Source organism: Cyprinus carpio, chromosome A4 (genome assembly GCF_018340385.1).
Source record: "Cyprinus carpio isolate SPL01 chromosome A4, ASM1834038v1, whole genome shotgun sequence".
Taxonomy (NCBI): domain Eukaryota; kingdom Metazoa; phylum Chordata; class Actinopteri; order Cypriniformes; family Cyprinidae; genus Cyprinus; species Cyprinus carpio.
Genome location: NC_056575.1, coordinates 6,363,983 through 6,376,225, shown reverse-complemented (window position 1 = coordinate 6,376,225; position 12,243 = coordinate 6,363,983). Strand labels below are relative to the sequence as shown.

The 12,243-nt window shown below is 37.6% G+C and overlaps 1 protein-coding gene across 1 annotated transcript in view; it reads right to left on the bottom strand.

Annotated features, from left to right (window-relative positions):
• Positions 1 to 9,525, bottom strand: part of LOC109066228 (protein Wnt-5b-like) — a 71,443-nt gene extending 61,918 nt beyond the window's left edge. The window contains exon 1 of the mRNA XM_042738795.1: positions 8,733 to 9,525. The gene's annotated coding sequence lies outside the window, so the exon portion shown is untranslated. The remainder of the gene's footprint in view (positions 1 to 8,732) is intronic.
• Positions 9,526 to 12,243: the final 2,718 nt, after the last annotated feature.

Genomic DNA, 12,243 nt, shown 5'->3' with positions numbered 1-12,243 from the left:
TGCAATAAAACTGAATGTAAACTGCCACTGAATGCATTCACAGTTGAAAGTATTGTTCTAAATCTAGCCAAAACCACACAATTTTTTTTTTAAGTTTGATCACCTTGAACAATAACAAACAAAGAAGCTGCATGTTTTGAGGCAACATCCACTACTGTACAATCTTAAAAATAAAGGTTCTTTATTGGCATCTACAGTATCATGAAAAAACTTTAACATCCATAGAACCATTCTATCGCACAAAAGGTTCTTTATAGTGGAAAAATATGCTTGTATTCTTTAAACTTGAAAAAAAAAATATTTTAAGAATTATTCACTGAAAAGTTCTTTGAAGAGCCCTGACTGATTTCTCTATCGCATTTGCTGTGAAAAGAACTGTTTGAGACCTTTTAATTTAGCACAAAGAACGAACCAACACAGTAAAGGCCTGTTCACGACAAGGACAATAACTATAACTATAAAAATATAGTTTTAAAAATCATTCTAAATTTTAAAGAATTGCAGAGGCCACACAACAACTAAAACAATAATGGCACACAGGAACAATCACTTTCAAAATGATTATTTCCAGCTGATAAACAATAAAAACACGGACAGCCAATCAGAATCCAATAATACAGCCAATAATAATCATTTGCTCTCTCCCACTTTTTCTTCCTGTCCACTTACTGTCCTATCAAAATAAAAAAGCTATAAAACTCAAAAAAGAAAAAAAAAAGAGTTGAGAATTTAAAGTGGCAGATGACATAACTGGAGCAAGTGCTTTTAATAAACAAAATAATATAATTATCATTCTTGGTGTGAGTAGGCCTTAATACTGATAGCTGCTTTAGGAAACCCCACTGACAAGAAAACAATACACTAATCTAAACATTTAGATGCTGTTTAGTATTTGTCATGCCTCCGAATCTATAAAAGTAAATATTTTTTAGAGCGACATCTCAGAGCAGGCAAATTTAGAACAATAACAGCACATTGTGTTTAAGTGTTACTAGGTCACAACGCTAGATTAGGTGAACTCCCACCATTTGCCCCCAAAAATCTTGTTTAAGAGAAACCCTTTTATAACCCAAACACCCCATTTCCCCCTCTCTCGCTGTCAGCCCTCTTCCCAGGACTCCCCAGACCCTCACCCTATCACGCTGTTAAATGACTCCATTGAAGTCCTGTTTGCTCAAGTGGGCCCGGCCAATTATCTCCCAGCTTTCAGAGCTCTTAATGACACCAATTAAGGCTGCTGTGAGGGCCGGGGCAGCGAGGTCAGTCTCTCGTGTAGAGAGTGTATGTGTGTGAAGCTAAACTGTGGGGAAATTGTGTTTCAATTGGTGCAAGAACAAGAAAACATGTGAGAGAAGAAAATGAGTGTGTTTTAGAGAAAGCGTGGCCATATGTGAGTGTGTGTGTGTGTCTAGGCTCAAGCAGGATTTACACAGCTATTATACCAGTCTATTACAGGCGCTCTACTAGTGCCCTCGCAATCTCCTTAGCTCACTCCTTAAACCCTTATTCCTCACTCAATGTGCTCAAATGTGCAGAGCAGAACCGCCCGCTCTCACCCAAATCCCCTGGCAGCTCTTTAGTGCTGGCCCTGTCAGAAGCCTCCGATTGCAACACACTGCTGTAGAAAAAAGACAACTGCATATGGCATAATAATACTCATTTGCTCTACAGCAACATTCATGAATGCATATACACCTGAATCTCTCCCACAGTTTTCACAGAAACAATGGCATATGATGAAATGCTGCTTGAAGTCATAATGCAAGGAGAACAACTTTTTGGTATATATCTACAAGTTATGTGCAGTTATGTGTGGCTGTAAACCAACTTTTCTAACTAAAATGTTCCAGTTTTGCCCTAAATCGTTCAAAAATCAAAATTATGAGTTAAGTAAAAGGTGTGACTTACTTGATGCATTCATGCAACAGCATTAAAAAGATAAAGCGTGTTGAAACCCTGCCAATGAAAACTTTGCATTACAGATCTCTGGCAATACTGATTGAAAGACAATCTTTCTATTTGTGAGCTAGCATGCCTAATGCAAGACTAGTATAGACAAGTAGACAGATTGATCATACCCTGCTTAGAAGACCAGCATGTTTTGATGTTGCTCTCTAGTATGGCATGTTGGTGTGCTGGTATCACACCAGACTTCTTAACTAGCTTAACTAGTACAGCACCAAGGGAAGATCAAAAGAGTTCAGCTATCAGCTATTAGCCATTGCATTGTATTGCACAATTTTTTTTAGTGTCTTGAAGCATGAACGTGAACTTTTCTGTTCATTTATTTGGAATTGCACAATCAAAATCCTTCGAAATTACACTTTTTACATTTTTTATGCAAAAACAAAACTTACAATTACATATGAAAATGAAAAGACACAACATCCTTATAATAACAGTCAATCTAAATTTTAAAATTAGCAAAAAATGTTAAAAGATGGCATGTCTGTGAATCAGATAAATATTTAAAATAAATATCATAATTAAAAAAAATCAATAACGATTAAAAATATTATTAAAAACAAAAATATAATACATTTATAATAAACATAATGATATATAATAAAGATTATTCATAAAATTAATATAATAAATATATACAAAGACCATGTTCCATTATGTTGAGCTCTAACTAGTTGCTTTTAACAATTTACCATTCAAAATGGCAAAAAAAAAAAAAAAAAAAAAAAAAAAAAATGATGACCAGTTATAGTGGCTACTCTGCAAAAAATAATTTTCTTGTTTTAACCCCTTTCCTGTAAAATTTGCCTAAAACGCATAAAAAGGCATACCCGAAGAAACAAGCTTTTTTTTTTTCTTTGAGTTGTTGTATGTCATGAAATAAACCCTCAAAAACACAGTTTAACGTTAACAGGTTAAACATCAACCTCATTTAATACAGATGAATTTCTCAGAAAACAAGACAAAAAAATAAATAAATGTTTCTTAAATCAAGTAAATATTTCTCGATTTAAGGATGTTTAGGTATTCGTACTGTAAAACAAGACAAAAATACTATGCAAATAAAAGTGTTTTCACAATCCATCACTGCTGTCGCTTTCAAGCACTCTGATGCACATCCTTGTATGTACATGTGAATAAACAAACATGCATTCAAACATGCAAACACGTAGTCTGCTAATTTCCAGCTTACAGAAGAGACTTTGTAAACATTGCTGAGCCAGGCTCAGAGCCAAAGCAGAGCTCAATTAGGGCATAAAACCAGGAGAAAGAGGCACATCATCCACTCCTGCACCCTTCAAAAACTTCCAGAAACCCTGCTGCGCAGGCCACACTCGAAGACTCACCATCAAGACAACTAATTTTGCACATCATTATCTAACAGCGAGGGGGAGAAATTCACATGCATTGTTTTTATCTATGACAATACTTCGAAATCTAGTGCAGGACTCCACAGGCATTAAAGTGGTTAAACATACACACAACAGCAGTCTATATCTATAAAATCTATCCTCTTTTCTGAATAACTCTAAATCTTAAACATAAGCACAGTCATTTGCTTAGCTGATTAATGTGCGGGAATATCCCTGAACTCTGCTAAATAGCCGACGGGGAATCTTCTTGTAACACCCAGAGGTGAACACACACTCACAAATTAACAGCTGGCCAGAAGTGTCACATACAGCTGTGTTTACACGGGGTCGACGCCATGGTGCACTGACAATACATCCTGGTCGGAAGAAACATCATGTATGGTTTATATTGCTGGTAACATCCACAGCCACTGTTTTGCGGATGCGTTCAGAGAAAGCTTTACCTCGCATAAAAAGTAAGAAGAAACTACAAGGTATTGTACTAGTAATCAAGCATGAATGCAAGAGCACAGTTTTGTTGTACATACTTTATATTACAGTAAACTCAAGGGGGCGATAGAGTTACCTTCACATGTCTGTGCCATTAAAAAGTGTGTTATTATGCAGGTAACTATAAACAAGCTTAAGGACAAACGGTGACACAGCTTATGACAGCTGTTCTTTAGCACTACATAGACGTCATGCTAAATCTGCATCAACAAACCCGGCACTGTAATTTCAGCATTACTCATGATGTGTTTGAGATGCATGCAGCACCTCTGCTGATCACTGTCTCTGTCCAGACAGGACGTCAATACGCATGTGTGTGTGTGAGCGATAGATGCTGACGCACGTCAAAATACATGGCATGGGTGATGAAGGTAAACACATGGACAGACAGGCCCATTCTCACTCAGACATGATGTCGATATGCTGTGCCCTTCAAGGGGTGAAAGGCAGGAGGCCAAACAAGAGCATTTCACAGTCTGGATCTCTGTAATCAATGAACATGGGCTCCTATTCTCAAGGCGATGTTGAAATAGTGGCATGTTTTAAAGAGTACACACCTGGTGCTGGAGCTTCTTGTGAGCATCTGAACAAATAACACTGTCTCTGACATGATTACAAGCTAGAAAACCGCTCCAGTCAGGAGCCCATAATCTCTGGTGAAAAATAAGTGCAGTGCAATGCAGAACTGTTAAAATAGTTGCTCAGCAGGTCAAGATTTAGTTTACGCTGCATTATAAGACTGGGAGAGGGAGAAAAAGATGATCCCATAAGCTCCTATTCACGTGACGTCTGACCTATAGTCAGGAATCTGCATGAACTTTGCAAAATTGGCATTTCACATATCCTCCGCCTCTTAGTTGTTTATTAAATGTTTTGGCTAATTCATAATTTTAGCTGAATAAGAATGTTTATCTGTCTTATATTTAACATTTTTACCATGTTTATATTGATTCCACAGAATTACACAGATTATCCCCAAAAATGTTTTAAAGAAATCCTTAAAAAATTAAAAATGGCATAAAATATTATATAAAAATATATAAATAAATATATTAAAGTATATATATACTTTAAGTATAAGTGTGTGTGAATTATATATTATATATGTAAGACTAGCACAAAAGACTAGCTCCGCCACTGCATTTGATCTTGGGGACCACACATTACCATACCATTTTTTCTAAGCATATGGATGAAAGGGTCATATGCACACATCAATGCCAGACACATCGGGCTCAGGCCAGGCTGTGGGCACTTTTATCAGTCCCCAAATCACTCACAGAAAAGCTTACATGATAAAGTCAGAGGCCAAGACAAGTGCTTGTGAGCAGGGGGTGGTACTATTTGCACTTAAAAGAAAGAGACCCAACCCATCAATGGGCCGCAGGGCCTAGTGGGGAGTATTATCACACTTTTGAGAGGCATCTGAATCATGATGCTCAGGAACATCAAAGAACAACCACAAAGATCACTTTTGCTACAAATTTGATGCTGTTGTGTTTGCATTGTCCTGAGAGCAAGAGAAAGAAAGATAAGTGAGACAGAAAGAGAAAAACAGACAGAGAGCCAAAGAGTGTGTGCTGTGGATGATAGGGGATGTATATGTGTGTGTGTGTGTGTGTAGCGCGTGCTCAGGCAAGAGAGGCAGGTTGGCTTGTGCAGGTGGGCTGTTGACGGTTTTATCTCTCAGAATCAGCTTTTGAGAGGTTTCCCAGAGCTTTGGCCACAGAAACACGACTGGTGTCTGCAGCTTCTCATTCCACCCCAGAACTCAAACATTTCATTAAATGAATCAATGTCTTAATCAACCCAGCCCCGTCACATTCCAAATACCACAGAAAAACAGATAGACACATATAAAGGAGAAAAGGGGAAAACCCTGGGCTGAGGTAGGAATGAAGCTAAAAACATCTGAAAGCTAAACAGCAAGCTCTTGATCAGATTTCCGACCCCCTTTCCCTTCAAAAACGAGGCTTTAGGCTGCGTGATCAAAGAAAACGGCCACAAATTCTTTTAAAACTAACTAACAAACGGAAAACCTCAACAAACACACTTCATTATACATCCTCTAGATATTTACTGCACCATGGATAACACATTTTCAGATTCATGCTGATTCAAATCACCACGTTGCCGCAGAACAAATGGGAATAATCAAGTGCAACATGGATGCCTGTTTGCTCTTACCCAGACCGTCCTGTTCAAAAAGAGGGAGTATTACGATTTCAAAAGAAAATGGTAGGCCAAATTAAAGAACAGGACTCCGTGGACCCTCTTAACCTCAGTTATAAACTCCAATAGTCTTGTTAGAGGGAAAAAGTATGTTACTTGTGTAAGAATGTGGTTTACTTCACTGTTAAGTATCGATAAGGACTTACACACAAGCACATCTGGCCAATACGTTTAACACAAGAGCTGCATATCAATTAAACCTGCACAAATACAGTCTCTGGCAGGAAAAAAAGGTAAAACACAAACACATTAATTAAATGGCCGACATAGGGGAATGAAACCCGCAGCCAGCGTTTATACACACAACAGGAGATATCGCTTCCCACTGTCTGTTCCTCAGTTTGAGCTGATAAAAGAGAGCCCCAGAGTACATCTAAATCTTCACATGTTTGGTTAAATGACACCTGTTTATATTTTTGCGGTTAGAAACTATTTTGGCTGAGCAGAACAGGATCTTCTTATCGTTCCAGAGGCACTGAAAAGGTAGCTTTACATTACACAAACACACAGAAACTCAAATACCGCTGAGAGGGCAAAACAAGAAATATCCATAATAATGAAACAAAACAGAAGCACTGAACAGTTTGCGTAAAGATTGCTGACCTTTAAAAATACCTCAGAAATGTAACTGATTGCTATTTTACAACACATTAAGACAATTTAATTACAATTTACTGTTTGTAGGCTATATTCTATTAAATCCGATCTCCTCCCAGCAGCTCAGATTTTTGTATTCCCTAAGATTTAAATTAAGTTTTAAATTATTGTTTTAAAAGCAAATTGACACAGAGAAAAAAAAGTTAATTACCTTTGTTTTGTTACAGACAGTCCTTGCTTGATAGTCTTCAAACAAAGCAAATGCCTTGAACAGATTGCATGCAAAATATTTAACTGAAAAATTAAATCTCAGAGATAAACTTTGAGATAAAGATACATTTGCAAATGTCCTTTCCAAATTATTATTATTTTTTTTTCGCACAACTCAGATTTTATAGGCCCATAGCCCAACGCTGATGGTTTTGTGATATACTTCTTAAGTGTGTGTACATATTATAAAATGATAAATGATGACAATACTTGTGTTTCATCGATATCCAGTACTGAGCAGCGTACTGTTGCTATGGTTACCTCCTCAAGGCTGGCGAGCGTGACTAATTTGTAATCTAATTTCTGAGGTTACTGAAACGTTCGAAAACCACTTTTGAAACACACACACACACATGCACACACCATCAGTTCTATGTAAAAGAATAGACACTTTAAAATCCTGGCGTCAAGGTTCAAGTCTGTTTTCCTCAAACTCCCATAATTTGGACCCTGGCGCTTTTCAAATGCCCGAGAAATCTTTTTTATTGACAGACTACAGATGGCTTTTTTAATAGCTGCACCAAAAGTCAGCAAGTGTCAATCATTTTTTTTTTTTCAGCTTCAAAACATTACATGAAGTGTTTTCGCAAGAAAATCCTGGCACGATCCAGATAAAATCATTTCAAACATTTGCCCTCAGTTTGAAAGATGTGTCCATTGAAAGCAAAGACCGGTAAGTGATTCAGATGATTGTAGTATTCCAGTCGAAAATTAACTGTTCAAAGAGTGAGTCATTTAAGTCTAGCCAACTTTGGACCATTAAAAAAATGAACAGGATACGAATTTTCTTTTTGTCAACAATTACTAAAAAATCCAAGTGTGTAGGCCTAAATAAGAGTCGGGGAAAAGCCTATTGTAAAACATTTAAACGTCTGTAACGCGCTGTGTATCTATAACTTTTATATAGTAGGCTATTTCCATATTTGTCTGTTACATATTTAAGTAACCTACATTATAAATCTAGAATTTATCCTGTCATACAAGGGGGGTTGTAAGTCTACAAAAGACTGTTGTAACACTAATAGAAAACATGCACATTAAGTGAACGAATGTAGCCTATTGTGGTAATTTACTTGCTCGAAATAATACTAAATTCATATCATTCCTCCCCCGTGCATTTTTTATCCAAAAGGTAAACAAAGAAAAAAAACATTTTCCTTGCGAGTAAAACTGGTGATAACAAATGTAGAAATTCATAAAACATAACTGTGTGAATATTAGTCAGTCTTACCGCTGTGTCAAACGCAGGCCTATAGCTACACACTGTCCCATTTTTTTTTTTAATTTTTTGGTGGGTCCCGTGCATTGGAAAGTGTTACAACTCTCCCTTTTCTAGTCAATATTTCTATTTTTAAAACTAAAACATGAAGAGGAGAACTCGTGTGGATGTTAAATGAGAACCTGTTGATTCAGACGAAACTAAGTTTTTCATTTAATATCCCTCAACATGAACGCAAATCAAATGATAAACCGGTCGTGAAATTATACAGTTTTACCCCCAAACAGTTTTGTGTCTTGTGAAGCCGTTATACTTAAAGATTCCTACAACTTGTGCTGTCACCTCAGGAAGGTGGTGGACATGTATGACAGAGATTTTACTCCTGTAGCTCATTTCTAATTGCTCAAAACTGATGGTGTTACAATGTACCCCGCTCTATGCCTAGGGCAAAAACATATTTTTGTAGCAATCTTGAGATGAATAGGGTATATGAAACTTTTCTGAAGATACAAACTTCTCGAGGCAACATCAACAAACATCCTTTCCAAACAAAACAACTTTTAGATTTGATAGTAAATACAACTTACTAGTTTGCAGATCTCGATCTATCCGTTCAGTGTAGGTCTCCAAAAGTTCCTCCAAAGTCCCAGAGCTGAAGTCCTGACAGCTGAACCTGGTCTTCTGCTCTACGTGATGTTCTTTCGAAGCGCATACAAAGTAGGAGTTACTTCTGAAAATATGAAACAACTCCAACTCCGATCAATTCAACTTGGCACTTGCGTTTCCAGTGTTTGTCTGTGTTTCATTCACTTCAAGAACATACTCCAAAACAGTCCGGCGCTGTCCATTGAAGAAGAAGAAGAAGGAGGAAAAAAAGTTCCACGAAAATCACTCGAGTTAAAGTTTTCATACACTTACCGGGCTACAGAGAATTACGACGTCACGCAACAGGTGTCACTTAAATATTCGATAATTTGACAAGAGCGCAAACAAACGCGCTGCGCGTGCGGTGCGCAACAGGAGCGACAAAAGCCTTTTCCTTCTTATTAGAGAAATTAGCAGACAAAAGCAGTCTGGAGTCAATCAGTCCACCTCACAGAGCTCATGCATTCACAACTTTTTGCGCTCAAAACTTCAGTTCCGCATTAAATCCTCTTTTTGCGCAGGAGACACGGAAACCTTTTCAAACTTTCCCCCTCTTTTCTTTCCAGAGGCTGCTCGGGCTTTTAACCTAAAACCCTGGTGCTTACAGAAAGCACTAAAAGCAGACGACGAAGGAACTCTAGCGACTGCTTCAGTCCGCAGGCAGGGGGGTGAAAGACTGAGTTTTGACTAGTTTGTGTATTGCCTACTCATGGGCCTGCCCTCCCCATCTCTCCAGCTTCGGATTCGGAACAGGGGAGGGAGAGAAACCGCAGTCCTCCAACAGCGCGTTCCCATTTGACGAACACTTGGACTAGTGTCTCAACCACTGCTCCTATTAGTCAGCCAATAAAGTTGTAGTAATTAGTTTTTATAAGGGAGATGATCTTTATTGTGGCAGGCCTGGATATACTTTGGAAACCTAATCAAAACTTTATTTGAAATATTTTTATGCAAAGTTTTACTTTATATTAAACACTTATGTGTAGAAAACTTGTCATACACCTGTGAAAAAAAATTTATTTGTTGAAAGAAGTTTCTTACTAACACCAAGGTTGCAATTATTTTATAAGAAAGGCAGTAAAAAGAATGATATTGTGAAATATTACTGCATTACTCTATTGTAATATATTTTAAAACTTATTCCTGTGTGGCAAATCTGAATTTTCAGCACTATTACTCCAGTCTTCAGTGTCACATGATACTTCAGAAATCATTCTATTATGCTGATTTTGGGCTCAATTATGACTGGTATTCAGTTATTAATGATGACTTTTCTTATTATAAACATTAGAATGATTTCTGAAGGATCATGTGACACTGAAATTCAGCTTTGCCATCACAGAATAAGCTAAATTTTAAAACATATTCAGATAGAGTTATTTTATATAGTAATACTTTTTTCCACAATATTATTGTCTTTACTGTATTTTTGATCATTTAGGCTGCAAATAAATATATAAATTACATTTTTGATGTATAATAGTATATATTTTTTTTACCTAAAATCTTTTTGTTGATTTTTGGTTTTAAAAAAGTAAAAATAAATAAATAAATAAATAAAATAAAATAAAATGATTTTAAAAAGTTGTTTAGGTTAAATATATACTTATAGAAGAACTGTAGAATTTGTTTAAAATAGTTTAAGAGGAATTATAGCATGTCACATATACATCAACCCATACTGCATAAAATGAAATAATATATAGGCTAATATGCAATGTTTATAAAAAAGCCATAAAAAAAATAGAGTTTAATTTAACAACACCGTTTTGAATAACAGAGCGCTGTAACTTGATTCAGAAAACTTTTATGCTGTACAGAGTTTGCTGCAGCTCTACAAACGACAATCATACTTTTGGCTCTGGGCTCCGGTGGGGTGCAGCCACAGTCCCGCACACATATGGAGCAACTGAACGAACGGTAGATGACAATGGAGGACAAACACGCAGTAGAGTCATATCGGGTTTCCACATGTGAAGATATTGCTTTAACGAGCGTGGAGGGGCCGGCGGGTCAGGCCCAGCTGCATTTCTCCAGAACACACATTCTGTGGCGCTCGACTCCTGAGTCACGGCACACATATGGGCCTGATCTACCGCTGCGTGCCCACCTCTGACATCTGGAGCTTTCTGAGTGTGAAAGATTCTGACAAAAGTATCGATAACATCTCAATCTGCTGAGCCCTTTTCCCATCCCAATTGTTGTAACAACATTGAGGGATGAAGGTATTATAAGGGACCTTCTAAAGTTTCATTTCGTACGGGTTAAGGAACCCGTCTCTCTGTGGATACGGCGAGCTGACTGACACTGTGGCTGTCATGGGAATGTGAGGCCTTTGAACCCTCTCCCTCACGTCTGCCATGGCAGATCAAATGTAAGCAGAATGTAAGCATGTCAAAGTGGCCACGATAGAGACAAGCTAAAACCATGATGTGTTCGAAATGCAGCTTTTATCTGACAAACATCCCAGGACCCACTCACTCCTGTGCATAATCAAACCCAGCTTCAGTCTTCAGGCTCTGACTCAGTTCCAAAACCCTTCTCAGAATTGCTCCATCAATTACCTATATATAACATGAGTGCAAGCTTGTCTTATTCACTGAAATAAAGTCATTTCAGCAGTTTCCCAGAGTGCGTCTTGACATGGTTCCGTTTCTCAACAGTTCGATTGGGAGAGACAGACATTCTTTTGAGCTGCTGTTTCATCCACGGCTGTTTTGAAGCTCCAGGTAAGATCATCCTCTAGAAACCTGTCAGAGCTTGTAATGGCTCTTACATGTCTGGTTCTTTCTATTGCACTGTATGTGTTTGAGTGCACACTTAATAATGGCCTTGTAATTAGTTGTTTTACTCTCAACGAGCCTGTTAATTTTCAGCAAGATCACTTCTAGACACTGATTTACATCCCAGCACAGGTCTGTCTGTCTGTAATTTGTTGATATGTTTTTTTCAAAAAAGACTAGTGTCAGCAGAAAAGAACAGTCTTTCTTCATTCCGTTCAATCTATCATTAGTTCTACTTGCTAAGGCAAGCATCGCTGTAACTATTGCTCAAACTAAAGGTTAGGGATTTCAACAAACTGCCAATCTGAAGTATGAAACTGTAAGGCATAACTCATCCAACACCGTTTGTGCTCCAGGAATGAATGACACCTCCAATCGAGCGTTTGAAGAGGAGAAGTGTGCTGTTACTTTTCAAAGTCATTAGAGTTTTGATACAAAAGATATAATTGCTTTAAAGGAAAAGCTTACCTGAAAATGAAAGTGTACTCACTCTCAGGCCATCCAAGATGTAGATGAGTTTGTTTCTTCATCCGAACAGATTTGGCGAAATGTAGCATTACATCACTTGCTCACCAATGGATCCTCTGCAGTGAATGGGTGCCATCAGAATGAGAGTCCAAACAGTGATAAAAACACCACAATAATTCACACCACTCCAGTTCATCGATTA